The 20,697-nt window shown below is 40.0% G+C and overlaps 1 protein-coding gene across 5 annotated transcripts in view; it reads right to left on the reverse strand.

Annotated features, from left to right (window-relative positions):
• Unc13c (unc-13 homolog C) overlaps window positions 1–20,697 on the reverse strand; it is a 427,893-nt gene that overhangs the window by 379,181 nt on the left and 28,015 nt on the right. The gene's annotated exons all lie outside the window — the stretch shown is intronic.

Genomic DNA, 20,697 nt, shown 5'->3' on the forward strand with positions numbered 1-20,697 from the left:
CTTACTATGTAATTAGGGATTATATGGGTTTAGTAAAGTGGCAGTTGTGGGTTTTCTTCCAAGGTCCAAGACTTCACTACTTATGGGTAGTTAGTTGTTCATGGTTTCCCTTTTGTTGATCAGATCTTAAGTCCAATTAAAGAGCTATTGGTTAGTGTCAGGGCATGCATGCCATTACTACGCTCTTTGGTTTATCATATTTTGCTAGTCATTGTTGTGGTTCATAGGCACAAAGCTGAGTATGACTATTTGTTGCTATCTTCTTTTAGAAGCTTTCATGGTGCCTTCTGGTACCATGAAAGCTAGCACTCAGGGAAGAGGCTTTAAGTCAGTTCCAGCTAAGTGGTCTTTGAGCCCCACACCTGAAGTGCATGGTGTATTCAGCAATAGGGACTACTTTCTGCCTCTAGAGACAACCAAGATCAATAATGTAGTAGGAAAGGCCCATAGGGTGGAGGAAATTGGCTCAAACCAGTTGGCAAGGCATGCACATAATGTACTTTCTTATAAACCAAACTGGAGTCTGCCTGAGGGCCTAGTAATAGGCACTGTCAGAGTTCCTAATCATGCCCAGCCAATGGGGGACAACCATGCAATGTCACCAGATTGGGACACAGCTTGGGTGTTGGAAGGAGGATAGATAAGGCCTTTCTCATTATTGAATAAATGATCTGCTGTTTGCCGTCAGCTGACTCCCAGTGTCTATGTTATTGATGCCTTATCTTCTCACTCCCTCCCCCAAGGGAGCCATTAGGATCCAGCAACATAATAGCAATCATCTAAAATGCTTTGAGAGTCTATTGGACAACCCTTAACAATTAAAAAGAGGGTTTCTCATGCCTGGTGTTGACATTTTCATTAGACGGTCTTTGAGAGAGCATTGTCAACCCAGATAGGAAATATTCATTTAAACTATATATGTATACTTTAGCACAGACTAATGTGTACTATGCATATTTCTAGGTAGGTTGTTAATAGTATGATTCCTATGACTTTTTCAGATATCCTCACTGTCATTTTACCCTCATTCTGTATTTATCTCCTTCCCTCTCCTAATTAGTGTACTTCTGTTTCCCCTTTCTTCCATCAGGTCACGTGAGCCTTGCTTTTCTCCTGTTTTTCTCTATTGCTCCCTCAGTGACTCCTAACAATGGTCCTTTTCTATTTTACTGCTTTCTGCAGTTATGTACTCACATCTGAAGATTTGTATATGGGAGCCTCAGATGGGAAAGAACATGGGCTATTTGTCTTTCTGGGTCTGGGTTACCTCACTCAATATAATCTTTTCTATTTCCATCTATACACCTGTCAAAATTCATGATTTCATTTTTCTTTACTGTTGAATAGTAGTTCATGCACCTCATTTTCATTATCCATTGGTCAGCTGAAGGACATGTAGAGTGTTTCCGTTTCCTAGTTATGAATAGAGCAGCAATGAAAGCGGCTGAGAAAGTATCTGTAGAGTTTGATGCTGAGTCCTTTTGGGCTAATGCCAAGGAGAGGTATAGCTGGGTCATATGATAGATTTTTTTTTCTTTTCTGCTTCTTGAGAATTCTCTACAGTGGTTTCCAGAGCAGCTGTACCAGTTTTCAGTCCCACCAACAGTGAATGAGAGTTCCATTTTCTTCATATCCCTTGTGACATTTGTTGTCAGATGCTTTGCTATCTTTGGCATTCTGACTGAAGTAAGATAAATTCTCAGTGTTGTTTTGATTTCCATTTCCCCAATGGCTAGAGATGATTAATATTTTTTGAGATATTTCATGGTCATTTTTTTCTTTTCATGAGAACTCTCTGTTCAGGTCACAGGACTATTTTTTTAATGGGGCCACTGTTTTGAGTTCTTTATATATTCTGGATATTAATCATCTGATATATATATATATATATATATATATATATATATATATATATATATATATGGCAAAGACTATCTCCAATTTTGTGGGCTTCCTTTTCATCCAATTGTTGTTTCTTTGGGCATGCAGAAGCTTTATAGTTTTATGCAATCCCAGTTGCCAATTCTTGGTCTTAAATCTTGGGGGGATGGATTCCTCTTCAGGAAGTCCTTTCTTACACATATCATGTAGGGCACTGCCTATGTTTTCTTCTAGCAGTCTCTGATTCAGGTTTCATGTTTAGGTCTTTGATCAATTTGGAGTCAGTTTTTATGCAAGGTGGTAAACACAGGTCTACTTACATATTTCTGCATGTGGACATCCAGTCTCCCCCTCCCACCTTTTGTTGAAGACACTTTCTTTTCTCTAGCATGTGTTTCTGGTATTAAGTATTAAGTGGCTGAAGTTAAATGTGTTCATGTTTGGGACTTAGGTTTTGTTTCATTGGTCTACATGTCTGTTTTTTGTGCTGTTTGTTTTTATTACTCTGGCTCCGTAAATGGTGGTCCCCCCATTGTTCTTTCTGTCCAGATTTGTTTGGGCTCTCTGGAGTCTTTCATGATTCCATATGAGCTTTAGAATAGCTTTCTCAATTCCTATGAAGAATAATATGATGATTTTAATTGGGGCTACATTAAACCTGTAAATAGCTTTTGGTAAATGGGTCACAGTATTAATTCTGCCAATCCATGAGCATAGGATGGCTTTCCATTTCCTAGTGTCGTTCTCTCTATCTTTCTTTGAAGTTTTTCATTTAGAAATCCTTAATTTCCTTGGTTAGGTTTATTTCTAAATATGTTTTTTTTTCCCTTTGGGGATCTTGTGAATGGGAGTGTGTCCATGTCCTTTTTCTCTGTTTGTTGTTGGTGCATAGAAAGATGACTGATTTGTGCAAGTTGATTCTGTATCCTGCCACACTGGTAACTTTGTTCATCATTTCTAGGAGTGTTCTGGTAGAATTTTTGAGATTCCTAGTGTATAATAAAATGTCATCTGCAAATATGGATAGTTTAACTTCCCCTTTTCCTATTTGTATCAATTTAATTTCCTTCTCTCATATTATTTCTCCAGCTAATACCTCAGGAAGAGTTTTGAAAATGAATGGGGATAGAGGACAATTCTGTCTCATTTGTAACTTCAATCTGATTATTTCAAGATTTCTCCATTTAGGATGATATTGGCAGTAGATTTCTTATATATAGCTTTTATTTTGTTGAGATATGTTCCCTCTAGTCTACATTTTCTATGGCTTTTATCATGAAAGCATGTTAGATGTTGTCAAAGGCATTTTCTACTCCTATTGAGATGATCATATGACTTTTGTCTTTAAAGTCATGTATTTGGATTATTATATTTATTGACTTGCATATGTTGAATCATCTATGCATTTTAGGGATAAAGCCAAATCAGTGACAGTGAATAATCTTTTTGATATATGTATTTGTTCTGTTTGAAAGTATTTTTGAGCATCTTTTAATCTATGTTCATTAGTGATATTGGCCTGTAGTTTTCTTTTGTTGTTGTTGAACCTCTACTGGGTTTTGATATTAAAGTGGTATTGGCTTTGTAGAAGGAGTTTGGGAGCAAGCGCTGCTTCTGTTTCTACAGTTGAAGGAGAATTGAATGTAGATTTTTGAAAGAATTGTTTTAAAGTTGGAAGGCTTCTGTTACTATTTCAGTGTTCTCATTCGTTATGGGTCTGTTTAGAGTGCTAGCTTCTTGGTTTACTTTTGGTGGTTTCATTGAGACTAGAAATCGATCCAGCTCTTTCATGTTTTCCAGTTTATGGAAGTAAAAGCTTTCATAATATTCTGAATTTGTTTTGTGTCTATTGTAATACTTCTCTGTTCATTTCTGATTATGTTAATTTGGGTCCTCTTTTTTTTTTTAGCTCTGATTAGTTGGACCAAGAGTCTGTCAATCTTGTTCATTTTCTTGAAGAACCGCCTCTTAGATTTGTTGCTTCTTTATATTGTTTTCTTTGTTTATATTGTATTAATTTCTGCCCTGATTTTTATTACTTATTACTGTTGACTGGGTTTGGATTTAGGCTGTTCTAGCTTTTCCAAATCGTTGAGTTGTATCATTAAGTCATTTATTTTTGTTCTGATTTTGTTTGTTTAATGTATGTCCTTAGAGCTAAAAATTTTCCTCATAGGACTGCTTTCATTGTATCCTAGAGGTTTTTCTGGGCTGTGTTTTCATTTTCATTCAGTTCATTTGTTTGTGTTCTCAGCAGTATTTTGTGTTTTAGTAATTGTGGATTTGTGTTTCTTTCTACACTCTCGGCTATTATGCTCATTCCTCTCTTCAGCCCAATATATTGCTTCCTGTATTTTCTTTATATTTGGGTCATTAAAAATAGTTTTTAAGGCTGTTTATATCATGAGAGAAGTTTTTCTTTTTCCTTGGATTATGGTAGATCATTCTGCTGGGCATGCTAGCCTAAGCTGGCCATCATGCTCTTTTAGAGCTTGGAATGCATTGCTCCAGGCCCTTCTGTCTTTCAAAGTTTCTACTGAGATGTCAGCAGTTATTCTGATGGATTTTCCTTTATATGTTTATGTCTGTTTTCACTCTTGGAGCTTTCAATATAATCTCTTTGTTCTGTATACTTGGTGTTTTAATTATGCTATACTGTAGGGGATTTTCTTCCTGTTTTTGTCTATTTGATGTTCTGTGTTCTTCTTGTATCTGTATAGATGTGTATTTCCTTAATTTGAGGAAGTTTTCTTCTATGATCTTGTTGAATATCTGGTCTATGCCACTGATTTGGGAATTCTTCTCTCTCATCTATGCCTATAATTCAAAGGTTTACACTTCTTATGGTGATGTATATTTCCTGAATGTTCCTTTCTTGTGTTTTAAAGAACTTTTCAATTTCTTTTCTTATTTTGTCTTAATCCTCTACCTTAACTTTGAGTCTTAATGCTATATCTTCTTCTTGGTTCATTCTACTTGTAAGGCTTTCCTTTGACTTTTCTAGTTGAGATACTGGGTATTTTAATTCCAGTTTCATTTTGGCTTGATTCTTCATCAATGTTTCTATCTGTTTGCTGAATTCCATTTTCAAGTCCTGAATTGTCTTCATCCTTTCCTCCAGTATTATGGTTGTATATTCTTGGGCATCACTCAGCTATTGATTTTTCTTAAATTCTTTCTCCTTAATTCCATCGAGCTGTTTCACTGTGTTTTCTTTAAACTCCTTGGATTCTTTGCTGAAGTTTGTGATTATTCTTTTAAACATGAGTATTCCGGGACTGGAGTCTAACAGAATCATCATCAGGGAGACTTCATCCAGCAAGTGATGGGAAAAGATGTAGAATCCCACATCGAAACATTAGGCGGAGCTCAGGTAGTCCTGTGGAGGAGGAGGAAGAGTTGGAGGAACCAGAGGGGACAGGGACTCCATGAGAACACAGCCAATGGAATCAACTGAGATCAGGGAGCCTGTAGGCGTCTGACATAGGTAGCTCCTCTGCATATGTATTATGGCTGAGTAGCTTGGTGTCCTTGTGGAACTCCTAACTTAGGAGCAGGGGCTGTCTCTTACTCTTTTGCCTGCCTGTGGGACCCTTTCCCTCCCATTGGGTCATCTCATCCAGTCTTGATATGCTGGTATGTGCCTGGTATTGGAAGAGCCTAGGGGGAGAAGAGGGAGAGGAGAAAGGGGAAGCTGCAGTTGGGATAAAATATATATTAGAATAATAAAACAAACAATTCTGTGTCCTGTGGGTCATCTAGGTAATTCTCATTGGCAAACATTTCTACAGGACTGTTAGGTTTTGGAGAGGAAATACTGCTTTGATCTTTCATATTGTTTGTCTTTTTGTGATGACATTTGGGCATGTGAACTTTTTTTGTTGGTTCTGTGTCTGATATGGATGGAGAAGGTAGAAGCAGAAAGGAGGATAATTGGGCAGGTTGAGACTCAAGGTTGGAAATGGCTTAGGTAGAATAAGGTAGATGAAGGAACTGGGCTGGTGTGCTGGATGTGCATCTGGACCCAAGCCTATAGTATGGAGCTAGATCTGGCTGGGTAGGGAGGTTGGATGTGGCATGGGAGGAGTCTGTGTATAGGATGGCAAGGTCCTGGAAGAAGGCTAGAGGTTGGTTGTAGAAGAGGTAGGCGTGGCCAGACTAGGTCAGTATAATAGATATGGGACCAGGTCTGGATCAGTATGGTTGAGAAGGAAACAGGAAGTGGAGGGTCATGCTGATGCCTTTAACGAGGGTTGTGGGTCTTGAACCAAGGTCCTCATGCTTGCAAGGCAAACAGTTAACCAACTGAACCAACCACTTAGTCCCATTATATACTTTTAGCAAGTGCTCTTTGTGGATTTAGAGCATGATCTGTATTTCACAGGACACTGTAGCAAGGAAGAGCCACATGCATACATACACATGTGCAAGCAAAGGTGTTTCCAATTGAAACTGGTCATTACTGTTGTATTATTCTTAAAAACAGTTACAGCTTTGGGGCATTTTGAAGTAGTCACAAAGAAAAGTTTCAGACTCCTGGGTCACAGCAGGTTTCTCATCACAGGAACTAGATCAACTGAGGTTCTTTTTTTCCTTAGTTTGTTCTCCGTGCTCTACAGTCTCCCTCCTAACTTTAAAATCTTTTGTGAGAAATACAGGCTGTACTCAGGCATTTAAAAAAAAAAGATTCTGAAGTCAGTTTCTGTGGGGGGAAAAACCCATGCAGTCAAATTACAGTAGAAAATGCCTTAAATTGCTCACAAACTACATTGTATATAGTTTTATATAACAAATGTGCATATCTCATTCTATGTAAAATTGATTAGGCATATGGCAATAGGCAATGCAATCCAAGTGACCACAAAGAATGGAATTTTCTATCATTGTATTCTTAAAAACCAGTCATTTCTCTGGCTCAAAGAGATGCTGGCACTGAAAAAGACATAGAGAGTTTGGAATTACGAGACAAATAATAAAATTTCTTGTTGTAATCTAGATGCTCAAATGAAACAGAATTTAAGCTAATAGTTCAAATGGATTTCCTTAAGAAAGAGGCAAACTGCAGAAGTGTGAGTTGCAACAAGAAACCAAAAAGGAACTTGTAGCAATGGTGCACGCCTTTAGTTCCTCCACCCGGGAGGCAGAAGCAGGTGGATCTCTGTGAGTTCAAGGCCAGCCTGGTGTACAGAGTGAGATCCAGGACAGCCTGGGCTACACAAAGAAACCTTGTCTTGGAAAAAACAAAGCAAACAAACAAAAACAACAACCAAAAGAAAGGAAGGAAGGAAGGAAGGAAGGAAGGAAGGAAGGAAGGAAGAAACAAAGAAACAAGAAACAAAGAAACAAAGAAACAAAGAAACAAAAGAACAGAAACCAGAAACCAGAAAGGGATGGTGAGGTCCAAAGACTTTACTCAGTAATGTTCATTATGCCTAGCACTTAAGGACAAAGAGAAAAAAAGTCTATGTACCCAGGACAAGCTACTTCGGTAGCTGACAGAAAGAGAATTAAAGCCACAACAAGCACAGCAAAACAGGGAGTGAGGAAAGACACCCTGATCTCCCCTCTCTGACAGATAATCACCTGTAAACAGACTGGAAGCCTGTTGGCACAGGAGCCTGGACAATGCAATAAGCAGGCAAAGGTCAGTCTGCAGGAGCAGAGAGCTAGCCAGACAAGTATGCTCTGGAACAAAAGCTGGGTGAATGGGTCGGGGAGGAGTTGATGGCACTGTCTCAATTATTCTCTGCATCTTTCCCCCTCTGCCAGTAGAGCTCAACTAAATTCCAGGACCTTTTGATGAGATTCCACAGCATAAAAGAGGGTCATGCAAGGATGCTGATGTAGCTGCATGCTGTTCTGAGCACACATGCTGTTCTGGAAGGGCATGCGAGTGTTTTGTATTCAACAGAGTGATCAAGAAAAGTCTTCACAAAGTTCGTGCTGGGACTTAGTTCTTAAGGTGTGTAACCTCTCTCTTTCACTTCACTTATGTGCTATGAGAGAAATAAAAGCAACAGGAGCCTGGGAATGGGATATCTCTGGGTTTCGGCTTTTCTTATTTGTGAAACAGGAGAAGCAGGTTAGACTAGAGAGTCTCCAGTTTGGCCAGTTAGAAGTCCCAAAGATCCTACTAACCACATGTATCCTAGGGTCCTCAAGATCTGAAACCTTAGAACTCAGAACATTAGCACAGAAGCCTTCACCTAGCTGAATGATACTGGTATGTAGTCAGGCTTCATCACTGCATCCCATAACTATTAAGACCCATCCCACCTACAAAATGCAAGATAATGAGAAAAAATTGGAAGAAAGCCTAGAGAATTTGGGCTCCATCATCTGGCAGTGGTGACTTGCCAACCTTTTGGAAAAGGTTTGAACCTAAATCCTTTGTTTTTGTATTTTTCACATTTTCAAGCCAATGTAGGTAAGCAGAAATACAGCAAATATTTTGAACTTGTGTTTCTTTCTTCAGATTAGAAGCTGATTCTGAGACAGCAAGTTCTATCGTCTATTGCTTTTATGCTACCATTAAGGATGGTTTTTGTGCCAGTAATCCTTTCATTTTTAAAGATTCTTTCTAAAATTATTTTTCAATGTGTGCATGTGAGTGTGTGTGTGTGTGTGTGTGTGTGTGTGTGTGTGTGTGTATGTTAATACGAATCCAGTTGCCTATGGGGGTGTGATAGTTTAGTTTATGCTGGCTTGACCCAAGCTAGAGAATATCTCTATTGAGAAAACGCCTCATTCACATTGGCCTGTAAGCAAGTCTGTGGGGCATTTTCTTAATTAATTATGGATGCAGGAGGACCCATCCCAGGGTGGGCAGTGCCACCCTTGGGCAGGTGGTTCTGGCAGGTATATGAAAGGTAGGTGAATATGAGACTGGGAGCATGTCACTAAACAGCATTCTTCTATGATCTCTACTTCAGTTCCTGCCTCCAGGTTGCTGCCCTGACTTCCCTTAGTGATGGACTGTGACCTGAGGCACAGAAGACAAACTCTTTCATCCCCAAGTTTCTTTTGGTCATGGTGTTCATCCCAGCAATAAAAACCTAGCAGAGACAAGAAGCCAGAGGCATCTTATTCCCTGGACCTGGAGCTATGAGAGATTATGAACCACCCAGTGTGGGTGCTGAGAACCAAACTCATGTCCTTTGCAAGAGTAGCAAATATTCTTAGCTGCTGAATCACCCCTCCAGCCCATACCTCCCTGCCCAGCCATCCTTCTCTAGTAAATTGTCCAGCACAAAGACTGTGCAATGTTCACCCTCCAGCCCCTTATTTCCCTCAACCACTAAATACGGGTTGTTATAAATTATTTAGAAGATTTGTGCACCCTAAGAAGCCTGACCTGAAATCACCCAACATTGAATGCACATGTAACCCCTTGCTGTCTGTTCCTTTACAAGAGTTTTCTGAGGTAACAAGTATACTAATCAGCTTATGAAGAACAAATAGTTCCCTAATAGTTATCCACATGCCACACTTGAGTTTGAGTCCACCTTGCAAGGAGGACATTAAGAACATGGGAAAACCTCCTTTGAGAGTTGGCCATCCCAGCATCCCTTGTGTTGGTTGGCCCTGTAACCAACAGAGTGTCCTCTTACCAGCTGACTTGATTTTTCTTGATGTGAACATGATTGCCTCCCATACACACTGTGCTTCCTTCTAAATTATTTGCACTAAAACTGAACCATGATAGAGAAAGAAAAACAAATGGTAGAATTTAATTATAGTAAGAACAATTACATTCATGATAGCATAATAGCACTCAAGATGTAGCAACCACGTGACCTAAACTGGGAAGAGGATGCATTTTCTAATTCTATAATCATTATCAGTCTCTATGACACGGGCATTCAAGTCTTTGCCAAGAGAAAAGTAAATATTTCTAAGGCACAGCCCAGAAGAGAGAGTTGAGTTATCTTATTAAACGGGAGTCAGCATCTGTGTTATAGTTTACATAAAACTCACATGAAAGTTCAATTATTACATACAACTATTTTTGAATAGTAACTGGTTTTGATAATCATGTGACTATGTTAACCACATAATACACATGACTAAATTATGAATCAAAGTTTGTATTACTTATCTCTAAAAACATCAAGGAAAACCACTTGTCCAAGCCACCTGAAGAGTTGGGATATTACAAGTACAGGCACATACAGGGAGCACACCTCTTGGAACTCTTTCTGAATATGTGGTACAGAGCTAACATTATGCTTCTTTCTAGAGCCCACTATCAATATGTCCCAGAATGTAGAGATTCCAAATTGTTCAGTTAGTCTTTTATTCAGTCCTACTCTTATATCCATCCTGCTGCTAAAATAGTGTGATTTGGGGGTTATCTGGACAAGGTCAGACATCTAAAAACCATACCCTTAAGATTCCTCCAGGCCTAAAATGGTTGTATCAAAGGAAAACTTTTTATTCCACATTGGAAGAAGGAAAGCATAAAGTGAAAATAACTGCCAAGGAAATGTTGCTTATAAACGAGATAATTATGGCAAGTATCATACATTCTACAAAGCAAGGATGACAAGTATGATGTGACAGGGGACAGCTGAAACAGAAGGCAACAAGCTTAGCAGATGACATCGGAAACAGAGCTGAAGGGTCTAGGGGGTGAACTACTTAGCAGCTTAGCAGACATGGCACTTTGGTCAAGGGGATCGTATCTAGGAGATACTATGGGCATTATGTCTTTCACTCCTTTTGTGGTGGGTATTGTGTTGCCTGAAATATTGTGTGTACCCCGAAATAAACTTATCTGGGGTCAGAGAGCAGATAGCCACTAGAACAAAGCCAAAAATGGTGGCTAGAAAATGGGTCAGAGCAAGCCAGAGAAGAAGTTGGGTGGTAGTGGTGCACGCCTTTAATCCCAGCACTTGGGAGGCAGAGCTAGCCGGATCTCTGAGTTCAAGGCCACTTTAGAAACAGCTAAACATGGTGACACATGCCTTTAATCCCAGAAACCCAACCTTTAATCCCAGGGAGTGGGGGCAGAAAGAGAAGGGTATATAAGGCGTGAGGACCAGGAACTAAAGGAGTAAAGCATGTAGTTAGTTAAGCATTTGGCTGAAGGAGCATTCAGGCTTTGGAGCAGCACAGTTCAGCTGAGAGCCTTTGGGACGAGGACACAGAGGCATCCAGTCTGAGGAAACAAGACCAGCTGAGGAACTGGCAAGGTGAGGTATTTGTGGCTTGTTCTGATTCTCTGATCTTCCAGCATTCACCCCAATAACTGGCCTCAGGTTTGATTTCATTAATAAGAACTCTTTAAGATTCCTGCTACATCCCTTAAACTTTGTGTTGAGATGCTGGGGAAATGGCCCTGCATTTGAGAGCACTGGCTGCTCTTCCAGAGGACCACCCTATTCAATTCCCAGCACCAACACAGAAGCTTGTAACTGTGGGTAACTTCAGTCCCAAGCAATCTAACGCCCACTTCTGGCCTCCTCAGGTACTGCATGCTTATGGAGCACCAACATACATGGCAGACAAAACATCCATACACATATAATTAAAAAAAATAAGGTAAGCATATAAAAAGAATAAAATTCATGTTGGAGCTTCATCCTCAAGGCAACAAGACTGAGGTATAGTCTTCTATGTGTAATTGAACCAGGAGGGATATGCCCTTGTGAGTGACCCTTACTAAAGACTTCCAGAGAGTGGTTTTCTCCCTCATCCTGCCCCTTTGCCATGATAGAACTGAGTGCTCCCTCTTTTGGTGGATGCACCCAGTTCTGTCATAGAAATAGAATACAGCCCTGCCCAGGCACTGGAATCTTCTGGCATCTTTTCTTTTCATGGGACTTGTGAGAAATTAAGCTCTGTTCCTTACAAATTAAACAGACTCAAGTACTTTTTATTCTTAGCAACACAAACGACTAAGACCAAGGGTAAGAAGATTCTAGAAGCCCCATTTACATCCATGCCTTTTGCCCTGGTGCTTTTGATATAAACAAATGGGGATTTTCTCTACTACTTCTAATTTTTCATTATATTTATTTTATGTGTATGAATGGTTTTCCTACATGTGTCTGTGTACCACATGCATATAGCACCTACAGAGGACAGAAGGGGACTGAGGATCCTATGGAGTTACAAGTGGTTGTAAGCCTCCATGTACATGGTCCTGAGGTCCTCTGCAAAAACAGTAAGTATTCTTAATTAAGTGCTGAGCCATCTCTCTCTCCAGACCCCTGCTGAACTATCTCTCTCTAGGCACACTAGTAATTTCTAATCCAACTGACCTTCCTGCCTTAGACCATTTTTAAATCCACTTTGATCCAGATTGCAATTGGTTTCATCCTTTTCAGTTATATTCCCATTGTTCATGAGAGGTTGTATCAAAAACCACAGCGGGGAGAGATATTTGCACCCTGGCTCCCCTTTAAGTGAGATCACCAAGCAAGCTACAGTCATCTTCACAGCCTAAGGATCTGCTTTCTTAACAGCAAAATGAGGACATTAATAGTCTTGGCAAGGGAACCTTGATTTTGGTCCTATTGTACAGCAAAGGCAGAAACAAGACACATGCATGATATTAATTAATGTGTGTGTGTGTGTGTGTGTGTGTGTGTCTATAGTCACTGGAAGCAGGGATAATGGGTGAGGAGATGTGGAGAGTTGGGGTACAGAGCACAAGGAAGAGGCAAAGTGAATAGTGCTCCTGAGCCAGCGGCCACAGACAATGGAGCTGGTCTGGCTATGACTCCCTGGGCTCCTGGAAACAGCCCTGACTGCTCTGAAGGGTGGGGAGCTGCAGCTGTGAAGAATCTACTGACCTTTGTTCAATGAACAGTGCTGAGGGGATGTCTGACTTCAGAGAGACAGAAGCAGAGATCTGCAAGGATGAAGATGCCTACCTGAGTGAAAGGGTGGGGCATTGTCATGGGCTATGGGACACTGCAGCTGTGGCTACAATCAGAGGATGGCCTCTTGGGGATCTGGAGACATCTTCAGCACCTCCAGAGCTGGCATGCAGAGGTGGGTGGCAAAATGCTAAGTACTTGACACTATTGCAGAGTTCAGGGTGAATTAATTGTGAGTGATTTTATGACTTTCTGTTATAATCTTATTGTTAGCAATATCTAATGATTAAGCAACAAGAACCAAATGATCATACCATTAGCCATCCAGTTAGTTAATGATTTTTTTCTGTGGTGGTTTATCTTTTATTTTTAACCACAATGTCACACACGCTATACATTCAACTTGGTGCTAATTAGTGGCTCTTACAGACAGTTGAATTACAGTTTGACAAGGTACTTGTTCCCATAATAGGAAGCCCAGGAAATGATTTTGAATAGCCTTCATTTGTACTCTGATTGTATCATGTAAAGAATTCATATTGGATTGAGAGTATGTTTATGTATGTATATGTGTTCAAATGCATACATGCATAGGTGTATATGTGTGAAGGCCAGAGATCAATATCAGGTGTCTTCTCAATTACTTTCAAACTATTTTTTTGACACAGGATCTCTCACTGCACATGGAGCTTGTTGATTAAGCTGGACTGACTGGCCACCAAAACCCAAGCATCTTCCTACATTTATCTCCCTAGTTTCGAGCTTACAGGTATATACCACTACATCCAGATATGATATGAATGTTGAGGATCCAAAATCAGCCTCCATATGATTGTGCAGCAAGCTCTTTACTGACAGAGCCATCTCCCTAGCTTGGGATGCATATTCTTTTATCTTGTGTTTTCCCATTTATCTACCCAGAGTTCAACATACTCAGTGAATAGTGCTTCACTTGGCTTAGTTATCTTTGGTGGTGTTGCCCTTCCCCAGAGATATTAACAACCTGAATGGTGCAGTCTGGTGTATGTTCCTGTGTTTCCTGAAAACATTAAGAATTCAGCTATTAGGCCCAGTCCAGTTCCACAAAGCTGCCCAAACACAGCTGTTCTGAGACTGAAATACCAGAAGTAATCGTGTAATTGATCACTTTCCCAAATGCATTCTAGACCATTATTTTAGCTTACAGGTGAATTGCACTGGAAGGTAATCGGAGCATTTGGCTTCTGTTCATATTTCTCAGAAATAGTTTATGATCTGAAATAGAAGTCATCATGCCTGTTAGGTAGGCTGGCTTCTGCTGCTAATTTACTGTCAGAACAAAAGCTTATCTTGCTGTTAAGCACTACTTATTTTTTTCATTTTGCAGGAAGGATGGCTTATCTCCATTTAAAATATGGAGCCTGAGCCACACAGAAGTTGAACAACTTGTGAATGATCCCACAGCTTGTAGGGTGACTGCAGGTACTGTGTCCTTAACCACCACATATGTCTGCCTCAGTCTGGCTACTGTGGATCATTGGAAGAAATGATAAAGGTACAGGGCTTTGCAGCTGGGTTAGGGAGGAATGCTTTGCAAGAACTATGGGCCTCACTGCCCTATTGGAGCCTATGCTAAAAACAGTACAAAAAAAGGGACATCTTGACAATATTGCAAATTTGTATGTATCTCTACTACAGGGAAGTGGCAGATTGGGAACGGGCAGGTCATGGAGGCAGGACATTGTTCGGAAGGAACACACCAAGTCCAGGCAAGAAAGAACTGAGTGATAAGATGAAGGCAGAGAAGACAATTGAAGCCAGAGGGAACAGCATTGCTCATGCTGTCTTTGGGGCCTGTTGGTATTACCTACCTACAGAGACAAAAGAGTGACTTTCATATATACAAGAGGCTTCCTGGGGGCTCCCTTTAGATTATCTAAGAGTCACAAAACAAAACAAAACAAAACAAAACAAAAAACAGACCTGATAAATGGGATGTGGAACAAGTTCCCATGCCATACATACATACTATTTTCTTTAACAGATGCTTGTCCTAGGTGGCTGGGGAGATCAATCAGGGGATAAAGTATTTGCCATGCAAGTGTGAGGACCTGAGTTGGGATCTCCACCACCCATGTGGAAGCCAGGTCAGCAGTGCGTGCTTATAATCTCAGCACTGAGAGGTAGAGATGGGCAAATCTTGGGGGCTTGCTGGCCCACCAGTTTAGCTGATGGAGTGAGCTCCAGGTGCAATAAAAGACCCTGCCTCAAAAAGGAAAGGCAGAAAATAATAGAGGAAGACACCTGTCCGTCAGTCTCTAGCCTCCACATATACAAGTACATATGCACTCAACTACATTTAAACTCCTGTACACACACACACACACAAAGAAGAATACAAATGGCCAAAGGTAATGAAAACACCACTCAACACCTTCACCTTCACCATCAGCACAGTGTAAGCTGAAGTCTTCTGCCCTGTTACAATATCTATTATCAGAAAGATGAATGATAAGCAGTAAGAAGGTCATGGAGAAAAACACACTTTACATTACCAGTGAGAAATATGTAGCCATGTTGGAAAACAGCAGGGGAAAGCTCAAAGACAAGAGCACCACTGCATGCAGTATTCCCATTCTGGAGACATGCAAAGGGATTCAAATAAGCATATCAAAAAGTGATCTAGGGGTTGGGGATTTAGCTCAGTGGTAGAGCTCTTGCCTAGCAAGTGCAAGGCCCTGGGTTTGGCCCTCAGCTCCGGAAAAAAAAAAAAAGATTTAGCCTGGTGGTGGTGGTACATTTCTGTAATCCCAGCACTCGGGAGGCAGAGGCAGGCGGATCTCTGTGAGTTCAAGGCCAGCCTGGGCTACAGAGCTATTCCAGGACAGGCTCCAAAGCTACAGAGAAACCCTGTCTCAAAAAAATAAAATAAATAAAATAAATAAAAATAAAAAAACAAAATAAAAAAGTGATCTGCACTCCTGTGTTCATGCTAGCAGCCTCTCACTCACAACTGCCTGTTACTCCATTTTCAGGGGATCCAATACCTTCTTCTTGTGGCAATCATACACACACACAGTGAGAGTGAGAGAGACAGTGACAGAGAGAGAGAGACAGAGAAATGGAGAGAGACAGAGAAAAGTTAAAAATCAAAGGAAATCTTAAAAGAAATACACTACACTAAATCTATAGAATTGAACAGTAATTACCATAAAAATCAAATTCGGTCAGTGTTGGCAAGATGAATAGATATTGGGAACATTGTACAGAGTGAAATAAGTCAGGCTCAGAAAAATGAGAGCTGTATTATTCCGTGTGTTTGAAATCCACAAATGTACATCTCAGAGAAACAGAGAGCAGAAAGCTTGTGAGCAGATGCTGAAAGGACCAAGGGGGAGGAAGGACAGAGAACAGATGCTGCACAAAGGGTAAGATGCTCAGGAACGTGATGTTGCAAGATGACCACGATGTGACATTCAAGATTGTTAAAGGAATATATTTTTAATATTCTTCCCACAGAAATGATAAGTTGATAGGATGAAGGGTATGCTAATTAGCTTGACTGCTGTGCCTAGATCAAAATACCAGGATGGACTCCATAAATACATATAGTACTGTTAACTAAAAACTTTTGAAAGGATAATTATGTTATAGACAGTTCTAGAATATTAAGAGCAAGTGGTTCTAGGCCCAAATGCATTATACATTTCATACTTAGATTTACTTGGCTTCTACTGCTACCAATATCAATATGCTTGGTTTGGAGGAAGATTCAGGGGATGGAGGAGAGAAGAGAATAGTTAGAGAGATGCAGGTATATGTGTGTGTGAGAGAGAAGAGGGAGGAGAGATAGAGGGGGAAAGGGACAGAAACTTCCTTAAGTTTTCAGATAACAGCTATAAATTAGAAAGAATTAGACGTATTTGTGGACAAAATTATGTACTGAATGATTTTTAATGAAAAATTTCTCAGTAGTTTTAAGTAGATGAACTCTTATTAAAAATTATTTATTATTTTATGCATATGTGGTATGCCTGAGTATATGTATATGTACTACATGCATGCAGTGTCTGAAGAATCAAGAAGAGGGTATAGGATTTTTTGCAACTGGAGTTACACAAAGTTGTGAGTTGCCATGTGTGTGCTCTGGGAACCGAGTCCGGGTCCTCTTCAAGAACAGTAAATGCTCTTAATGACCAAGCCAACTCTACAGCTCCCAAAGTGGATCATTTCTAAATTTTTCAAATTACACACAATTTAAAGGAGCAAACCTATTGCTTCTCTATAGTTTAATGTGTAGATATTACCAAATGCTTTTAATAAAATTTAAAAATCTGCCACTCTAGAGGGCTAGAAAAATCATTTGTTTTGCTGGGTTATTTTCTTTATCAGTTTAGAAAATCATTAGCATATTTCTTTACACTGATTCTCTATCAGTTTAAAAGGATATTAAAGAGAATTCTGTGTATAAGTATTGCAGTACAGTTATCAATGGTGCTTGGTGCTCTTCAGATGTGCCCTGATAACCACCTGCTTCCCAACAAGCAAGAGCATATTAAAAGTCCAGCTCTGGACTTGACTACATAGTGGGGCCTATGTGACTCAATAACTGAGGACAGAAAGTCCCAGAGATATGACAGAAATACTTATTCTTTTTAGATATTAAACTGGGCCTTGGGTAAAAATAGCCCAGTTTTGGTTATATGTGGCCTATATCATCACTGAAAGAGCAGCCCACACACCCAATCTTCTCACAGATTAGAGGTCCCAAGCCAAAATGGGGAGAGTCATCATTCGATTGTAGCTTTCATAGTAAAAGCCAAGTAATTGTTGTTCAAAGCATATATAACCACAGAATAGCAATTTTATTGAAAAAAAAAAAAAAGAAAATGAGCTTGTAAGACTTCATCTCATTGGCCCAAGCTACATATTTATATAGGTGTATGTAGTACATACATACACATACACAGTAATATGGGGTGATAAACTTTCATCGTGTCTGAACATGTAATTTTGTGATGCTTGTTTGGGGTTCTTTATCCCACAGAGATTTCCAGCAAGATCTTTCTGATCAGGTTTGTAATAAAAGACAGAGCTGTTGCCTAATGAGTACCAGGCAGCTATGAAGAGCCAGCCTTCAGGTACCTACCCAAGGCTCAGTGAGCAGATGGCCCTGGGCACAAAACCATCATGGCAATTGGCACCTTGTTGGGTGCCTGGATCAGGCAAGGGCCTAGAAAAGTCCTTTTCTGGCTGCCCTTCCCTCAGAAGCATATTGGGAGTACAGGATGGGGAAAATGCCTGGTCACTGCCAAGTGGAGCTGAGCTGCCCTTTGAAATCTAGGCTACTGCAGCCTCCTGGGGAGCCAAGCTGGTGCCTCACAGAACCAGAGTGGATCTTAAGGAAGAGTGTGCTGATTTCCTGCAGTGTGATGAATCCCCTCAGATTCCATTCCTCATAGAATGACAATAAGACACGATCACAGAGGGCTCTGAGTCCTCCGCAGATTTACCTGCAGTACACAACTTTTTCTGATTCAGAATTCTCATATTGGTGATGAAGGCACTGTTAGTTTCAGCCATGGCAGCAGCCTGCCTCTGCCGCCAAAGTAGTTTTAAATTACATCATCACTTGTCATCAGATGCCTTTCTATCGCCAACTATGTGACATGACATGTGCACTCCTTAGAAGTTCCCACCAGGCACAGCTCACTCTCGTGCCTCTTGCTCCTCTCTTTTCTCTTCTCTTCTCTTCTCTTCTCTTCTCTTCTCTTCTCTTCTCTTCTCTTCTCTTCTCTTCTCTTCTCTCCTCTCCTCTCCTCTCCTCTCCTCTCCTCTCCTCTCCTCTCCTCCCTTCCCCTCCCCTCCCCTCCCCTCTCCTCCCCTCTCTCCCTCTCTCTCTCTCTCTCTGCCTCTCTTAGGTCCCCACTCCAACATGGCTTTTCTCTCTTTCATTCTCTCCCTTCCCTCCTCTGTAAACCTCTTTCACTAACTCTGTTGCCTTGGTGTATTTGCTTAATGGCATACCTTGGGCCCCCCCAAAAGGTACCCACTTTACTTTTCTTTTTTATTTATTATTACAGGCACACCAATGTGTTTTCTGAAAAGTACCACTGTTGATGGGGTGGAAGGGTCATTATCATAGCAATCAAATTTGTAGAGCCTTGCTAATGTGGAATTTTCATTTTAAATTTAATTTTTAAATAAATTTATTGTATATATTTCTAAGACATAATGAGATAGGTATAGATAGTAAAATAATTATAGTGAAACAAATTAGCATATTCATTACCTCATGGCCATCCCTTGGTGTGTGTCAAGAACATGAATCCAGAATAAAAAAACTATTCCCCACTCTACTCATCACTAGGCCATTGCATCCCAACTTGGCTCATCCCATGTATCTACCATTTGTTTCCTCTCCTTCATGTCTTGATCCCTCCTCCACACTCCCTGAGTCTGCTTACCACTGTTTACTGTTTTATGGTCTTTCTCTCTCTCTCTCTTTTTTTAATTTCTTTTCTAAGTACTCAAGAGGGAACCCAGAGCTTCTCATGAGATAGTTTATTGCTCTGGCAATGAGCGGTACTCAAGGCCTGCCTGCTTTTGTTAAGCTGCTTCATATAAGTTGTCTCTTGTGATATTCTTATGTCTTGCATTCCTTGATAAATGATAATCTAAAGGCCTGTACATGCTGTAACCAATGGAAAGATATCCTTTCAGAAAGCTAAATAATATTCTCTATTTATATACGTCAGTTTCCTTTTTTAAAAACTAAGAGCACCGGCTACTTTTGCAAAGGACCCAGATTTGGTTCCCAGTACCCACATGAGAGCTCACAACATCATGTAAATCCAGTTCCAGGGGATCCAGTGCTCTCTTCTGGCCTCTGAGGGGGCCAAGCACACTGGTGGTGCACAGACATATATGCATGAAAGTTGCTGGTAAACATATAAATAATTATACTTTTTAAAATTGAAAATCCACACTTTTCTTTTGAAACATAAGGACTTGCCATATTTATGTTGCCTAATATTTCAAACTGATACCTTTAACTTGTTGACTATAAACAGATATCCATTATATCACATTAAACACACACACACACACACACACACCAGTTTAGACTTTAAGTACCATGCCAAATTCACAGTAAATTACACACACACACACACACACAAATCCAATTTCCAGATTCTATCTTTAAAAAAACTGTCAGCTGAATGTTACTGACAAGGACTTCCACCAAACCTTACTCTGATGGGGGATATTATTATCCTAACATAAATATATTTACATAACAATAGACTGTTGTGTATTTTCAAATCAGTTCTGAGTAGTTGAGAGCTGTCTCTATTATGAATCATTACAAAGTTGCAGGCAGTCTTGGAGGAGAGAGAGCTAACTGGCTTAGGTCTTGTAGTATTGGAGGTTAAGAAGACTGCTGACTCAGCACGCTGTCCTTGCAGTGAGAAAGTGGGAAGTGAGGAGTTTTTGATGGCAAGGAAGCCACAATGAGCTACCATCTGTACAAATCATTCTATAATAGAATTTCAGAATAGCAGTTTAATACTCCATCACATACACCTTTAGAAAATACTATACAGAACAAATATTTTAGTGAAAGATGTCAGCACCATAATCTGAGAACACATGAAAATATCAACATTGCTTTAAAATGAGATTTTAAAATACTATCCCAAGATACTATAGGCATGCAAATAAAATAAAATGTAAATAATTGAGTTGAGTGCGAATGAGGTTTAGTTAATAAACAAAATCAATGAACTCATATCTATCCATGCTACTAAATCCCACATCCAAAATTGTTCCCCTAGGAAATTAAGAAACATAGATCAGTTCTTCTTCTCATTTTCATAATAGAGATGCAACTTCTAAACCACTCCCAAGGAAACTCCCCCATCTCGCTCCTTACTAACACAAAGAACAGCTTCTCTCTGCTCTGGGGTTTCCTGGACTCTTAGTTCTATCACAGTTTTTTCAGCTTATT

The sequence above is a fragment of the Onychomys torridus genome, chromosome 7, assembly GCF_903995425.1.
Source record: "Onychomys torridus chromosome 7, mOncTor1.1, whole genome shotgun sequence".
NCBI classification, from domain to species: Eukaryota; Metazoa; Chordata; class Mammalia; order Rodentia; family Cricetidae; genus Onychomys; species Onychomys torridus.